The 6,607-nt window shown below is 40.7% G+C and overlaps 1 pseudogene; it reads right to left on the bottom strand.

The window, feature by feature from the left end:
• Positions 1-5,073: 5,073 nt before the first annotated feature.
• Positions 5,074-6,153, bottom strand: LOC106991216 (small ubiquitin-related modifier 1-like; annotated as a pseudogene).
• Between the last annotated feature and the right edge of the window lie 454 nt (positions 6,154-6,607).

A 6,607-nucleotide genomic window follows, 5' to 3' on the forward strand; every position in this document is an offset into this window, starting at 1 on the left:
ATGGCATCACGGACTCGATGGATGTGAGTCTAAGTGAACTCCGGGAGTTGGTGATGGACAGGGAGGCCTGGTGTGCTGCGATTCATGGGGTCACAAAGAGTTGGACACAACTGAGCGACTGAACTGAACTGAACTGATCATTTTAAATTAATTTATTATTATTATTTTTTATCTAGGAAATGTTTTTATTTTTTAAATATAAATTTATTTGTTTTAATTGGAGGCTAATTACTTTACAATATTGTATTGGTTTTGCCATACATCAACATGAACCCGCCACGGGTGTAATTTATTGATTTTCGGGTGCCCTGGGGCTTTGTTGTTACGTGTGGGCTTTCTCTAGCTGCAGCAAGCAGGGACTACTCTCTAGTTGCACGTTGCAAGTTTCTTACTGCTGTGGCTTCTCTCCTGGTGGCTCAGATGGTAAAGAATCTGCCAGCAGTGCAGAAGACCTGGGTTCAGTCCCTGGGTCCAGAAGATCTCCTGCAGAAGGGAATGGCTACTCATTCCAGTATCCTTGCCTGGAGAAGTCCATGGAGCGTGGTAGTCTACAGTCCATGGAATCACAAAGAACTGGACATGACTTAGTGACTAATACTTTTTCCTGTTGAGGAGCACAGGCTCTATCGCTCAGGCTCAGCAATGGCAGTGCGCAGGCTTAGTTGCTCCAAAGCATGTGAAATCTTCTTGGAACAGTGATTGAACCCATGTCCCCTGCATTAGCCAGCACATTCTTATCCACTGGACCACAAAGGAATTCCAGTAAATACTTATTTGATGAATAAAGTTGTTAATAGGACAAGCAAATATCCCAGGAGAGTCAGTAAGCAAGGAGATACATTTGGTTTTGGACTTGTAGTGAAATGGACTATTTGGGGCTCTACCAAACAGTGGTTCCACAAATTGCTTGCATTCTATGCTTGTCTTTCTGTCTGGCTACATAAAAATGATCTGTATTGCTTGTTGAAAATACTGATTCCTGGGCTCTTATTCCAGAGTTTTCTATCTGGGAATATGTGCTTTACCAGATTGTCCAGGTGATTGTATGCTAAATTATGCTTGGGAAACACTGATGTAAAGTGTCATGAATCTTTAGGAATGTTTGGATTCATAAAATGAGTCAAGTTGATTGATGATATGTTAAATTCATTCATGAGACTGGCATTAGTGTTTTTGAATAGTTTCCTTACTCATGAATCCCTGAGACTTACAAATGAATTCAGGACTATTGTGTCCTAGCAGCAAAAATATACGTGGCTTCCTGATGGTGGCCAGAGGATGCTCTGACTTGTCTTATTGAAAATGTGATTTTTCTTTTCTGTAAACTCATCACTTTTTTCCCCTGTGTTTTCTTGATTTTTCACTGCCTGTCATGTTTGCGTATCTCTTTTTCATCCTCAAAATGCCAGCGAACTGCTTGCTTGATGAACATACCTCTTTCATCCTCAATCAAGATAATGTTGCTTCATAACATTAGATATTTTACCTCAAAGGTAGATTAAGCAATTCACCAGGGTAGTTATCTATGAGTGCTCGCATACTCATCAAAGATACCAAAGTTACAAATTGGATTTTTTTACTATTGAAGAAAGAATATATCCCTTGCTTTTATGTACATAGTACGATTGACCATGAAGGATCGTTTACAGTATAAAAAGCTCAAAGGAAAGTTTAAGAATCACAATTTTTTATTATTAGTATTGACATCAGTGTATTACCACTCCTACTATTCTAGTGTTTGAACTACCACCAAAATTTGATTGATTATTATGTTAGAAATACTCATGAAGAAATAGAGAGCAGGTATTGCTACATGATGTTTGTATTTGTGGGAACTGTAGCTCAAAGTCTTTGAGCATTTTGCCTAGGGCGAGGGGAGTTTATATTTATTGCATTCCTGTAGTGTGGGAGGTGGAAGCTCTGACCACAGTGAGGATGAGGATGATGGTAACAGTGCTTCCCTGCCCCCTACCTGGCATGAAACACGGAATATTCTTCTTTTTAATTATTTTTTATTAAAGTATCATTGAATTACAATGTTGTATTAATTCCTGCTATACAGCAAAATGACTCAGCTATTAATGAGTCATAATTATATATGTGTGTGTGTGTATATATATATATATATATATATATATATATATATATATATACATTCTTTAGAGATGGGAATACCAGACCACCTGACCTGCCTCTTGAGAAATCTGTATGCAGTTCAGGAAGCAGCAGTTAGAACTGGACATGGAACAACAGACTGGTTCCAAATCAGGAAAGGAGTACGTCAAGGCTGTATATTGCCACCCTGCTTATTTAACTTATATGCAGAGTACATCATGAGAAATGCTGGGCTGGAAGAAGCATAAGCTGAAATCAAGATTGCCAGGAGAAATATCAGTAACTTCAGATATCCAGATGACACCACCTTTATGGCAGAAAGTGAAGAGGAACTCAAAAGCCCCTTGATGAAATTGGAAGAGGAGAGTGAAAAAGTTGGCTTAAAGCTCAACATTCAGAAAACGAAGATCATGGCATCTGGTCCCATCACTTTATGGCAAATAGATGGGGAAACAGTGAAAACAGTGGCTGACTTTATTTTTGGGGGCTCCAAAATCACTGCAGATGAAATTAAAAGATGCTTACTCCTTGGAAGAAAAGCAATGACCAACCTAGACAGCATATTAAAAAGTAGAGACATTATCAAGAAAGGTCCTCCTAGTCAAAGTTATGGTTTTTCCAATAGTCATGTATGGATGTGGGAGTTGGACTATAAAGAAAGCTGAGTGCTAAAGAATTGATGCTTTTGAACTGTGGTGTTGGAGAAGACTCTTGAGAGTGCCTTGGACTGCAAGGAGATCCAACTAGTCCATCCTAAAGGAAATCAGTCGTGAATATTCTTTGGAAACATTTACGTTGAAGCTGAAACTCCAATACTTTGGCCACCTGATGTGAAGAACTGACTCATCAGAAAAGGCCCTGATGCTGGGAAAGATTGAAGGTGGATGGGGAAGACAGAAAATGATGTGGTTGGATGGCATCACTGACGCAAATGACATGAGTTTGAGTAGGCTCTGGGAGTTGGTGACGGACAGGGAAGCCTAGCGTGCTGCTGTCCATGGGGTCACAGAGTCGGACACGACTGAGTGACTGAACTGAACTGATATATTCTTTTTCATATTCTTTTCCATTATGGTCTATCACAGGATTTTGAATATAGTTCCTTGTGCTATACAGTAGAACCTTACTGTCTATTCATTCTATATATACCAGTTTGCATCTGTTAACCCCAAATTCCCCGGGGGCTTCCCTAGTAGCTCAGCTGGTAAAAAATCTGCCTACAGTGCAAGAGACCCTGGTTCAATTCCTGTGTCAGGAAGATCCCTTGGAGAAGGGATAGACTACCTTTTCCAGTATTCTTGGGCTTCCCTTGTGGCTCAGATGGTAAAGAATCTGCCTGCAAAATGGGAGACCTGGGTTTGATCCCTGGGCTGGGTAGATCCCCTGGAGAAGGGCATGGCAACCCACTCCAGTATTCTTGCCTGAGAATCCCCATGGACAGAGGAGCCAGGTGGGCTACAGTCCATTGGGGTCACAAAGAATCTGACACAACTGAGTGACTAAGCACAGCACAGCATCCAAATTCCCACTCCTACCCTCTCCCACCCCCCACCCCTTGGCAACCACCAGTCTATTCTCTATGTCCGTGATTTTGTGAAACAGGGTATATTATTTTTTAATGGTTTTTTTTTTCACAAATATTTTGTTTATTTTAATGAGGTTGGTGCAGACAAGGTCCATTTAAAACCTACATCCCAGGTCCAAAAGTACAAATAAATTAAAAAAGAGCAGTGTTCTGTTGTATGCATGTTTGCACGGATAACTTTTTTGATTTTTGGCCATGCCACAGGGCATGTGGCATCCTAGTTCCCTGACCAGAGTTAGAACCTGAGCCCCTGCAGCAGAAGATCAGAGTCTTAACCACTGGACATCTGGGGAAGTCCCTCCTGCATGAGTAACTTTAACTGCCAATGAAAACTAGAACTTTTCTGGGATCTTCTGACAAGATTTTTCTTCCATCTTAAAATGCTTTCTCTTCAGTGAAGCCATCTTTGAAGTTAGTCATTTTCCCTATCACCTCTGTTACCTTGATTTCTATCTGATATTCCCCTTTTTTCAGTCCAGACCCTCAGATTTTAAAAGTAGCTTCAAGTTAAAAACAGGTCATTTCCCCATAGTTTAGTTCTCTGAAAACCTTCCATCTCCCACTGAAAGTCATAGTCCAGGAAAGAAGCAATCACATGCTAGAACTTCAGGGCCAATTGGAAAGTCATTTATGAATCCTTGGATTAGTTGATCTCATTTATCATAAGCCTACAAATTCACAGACTTGGAGAAGTCAGCCAGTCTCTCTGTGGACATATGTAACTTTTATTTTTTTAAATTAATTTTTATTGGAGTATAGTTGCTATAGTTTTTCCAGTAGTCATGTACACTTGTGAAGATTGGACCATAAAGAGGGTTGAACACTGAAGAATTGATGCTTTCCATCTGGGTGGTGTTGGAGAAGACTGTTGAGAGTCCCTTGGACAGCATGGAGGTCAAACCAGTCAGTCTTAAAGGAAATCAATCCTTAATATTCATTAGAAAGACTGATGCTGAAACTGAAGCTCCAATACTTTACCCACCTGATGCAAAGGGCTGACTCATTCAAAAAGACCCTGATTTTCAGAAAGATTGAGGGCAGGAGGAGAAGGGGGCAACAGAGGATGAGATGGTTGGATGGCATTACTGACTCAATAGACATGAATTTGAGCCAACTCTGGAAGATAATGTAGGACAGGGAAGCCTGATATGCTGCAGTCCTTGGGGTCTCAAAGAGTCAGACATGACTTAGCAACTGAATAACAACAAACAGTTGCTTTTCAATGTTGTGTGGTTTAGGCTGCACAGTAAGGTGAATCAGCCATACATATACATACATTCCATTCTTTGTGGACTTTCTTCCCATTCAGGTCACCACAACGCATTAAGTAGGGTTCTTTGTGCTGTATCTTAATTTTCATTAGTTATCTTTTTTATACTCATATAATTTTTAAAAAGGAGAGCGTGATATGAAGCAGGCTGAGGTATGATCACCAAAACACAGCACAATGTAAATAAACAATAATGAATCATAGGCACTAGAATTCAAATGACCAGATGTTTTAGAGATGGGGGTTCCAGTTTTCAATTCTGGTTTGAACACCACATTACAAAAGAATTCTTTTAAAAAATAAAAGAGAATTAAGGGAAAAGAAAGAAAACAAAAAGAATATCTAAATGGCTGAATGAGCCCCTGTGTGCTCCTGATAAACTCCAATCACATCTTCCTCAATTCCCAGTCCTTTTGGAGAGTGATTATCAACAATTCTCTGACCTTCAAAGAGAAGTCTGAGTGAATTTATGGGAATGTCCTGTCTATGGCAGAATGATTCTTTGAGTTTCTTGAGATGTGTTGTCATTTTCCCTTTGAAGCGAATGTCACTGCTATCCTGACATGAATTTGCGTTTTAATATATTGTCTTTCCTTCTGTTGGGGGGATTTGTAATTTCCTTGGTTCTGTCTCATCGCAACAAAAATTTGAAGCAATGGACAGACCAGTGTTACAGCCCCATGTAATTTCCTTGGATGGACCAGTGTTACAGCTCCGTTTTATTTAGAAAATAAAAGAAAATACATCCTCGAGGTGTGAGGGCAGACTGACCCAAAAGATGCAGAGAAGAGAAACCCATGGCCCAATTTTGGCTCCTCTTTTGATATGCTTTTTTCTCCTCCCCCTGAGCCTACCCTATGTAATTTGGGCTAGCCAGGAGGGCTGTTTGTTTTCCTGAGGTTCTCACTCTGGTCCTCGGACCTTCCTTTGTTCTATTTTTGGGAGCTTTTCCCTTCTTTGTCTTTCAGTCTCCACCATTCTGGACTCCTTTTTCCTTTTCTCACTACTTAACACTTCTTACCCCTCTAAGTCTTCCATTAAAGTTTTTGCCTCCTGGCCAGTCATGGTGATGGGGGTTCCCTCCCTATCCTGGGATCTCCACACAGCAGTGGCCTGGGTAGGGAGAATCTCAATCCGAGGTTTCTCTCTTCCCCAGAGCACAATGCCTTGGCTCCAGGGTATATTCTTGATCCCAAATCCTCAGAGCAATTCCCTCAAGAAAGGTAACATGATCTTTTTCTCCCAAGAGGATGCTAAAACCCTGAGAGTTTAGATAATTGGATCAAAGGCATTGTCAACTACTAATTGGCACTTGCCAAGGGCATTTCCCATCTACCTCTACAAAGATTAAATTAGGAGCTGCTGCAGTTGCTGACCTTCAACACCCCCTGAAAGGAGATCAGAATGGAGATCAGAAATGAGGTACTCTCTGTGCTCTGGAAAATCTGGCAGAACAGGTCTTAGATATTTTCAAGAGCTGATTTTACGAGCCCAGTTCTTGCATCTCCTCACATCTAGAAAAGCAATAAAGTCCTTCATGGTGACCTCTGCTTCCCGTGACTAGCAGAAACCTGCAAAAATATGTGCTTGATTGAGTGAACTCCCTGTTCACTGAAGTCACATATATACTGACCTTC

This window comes from Ovis aries, chromosome 6, assembly GCF_016772045.2.
Source record: "Ovis aries strain OAR_USU_Benz2616 breed Rambouillet chromosome 6, ARS-UI_Ramb_v3.0, whole genome shotgun sequence".
NCBI classification, from domain to species: domain Eukaryota; kingdom Metazoa; phylum Chordata; class Mammalia; order Artiodactyla; family Bovidae; genus Ovis; species Ovis aries.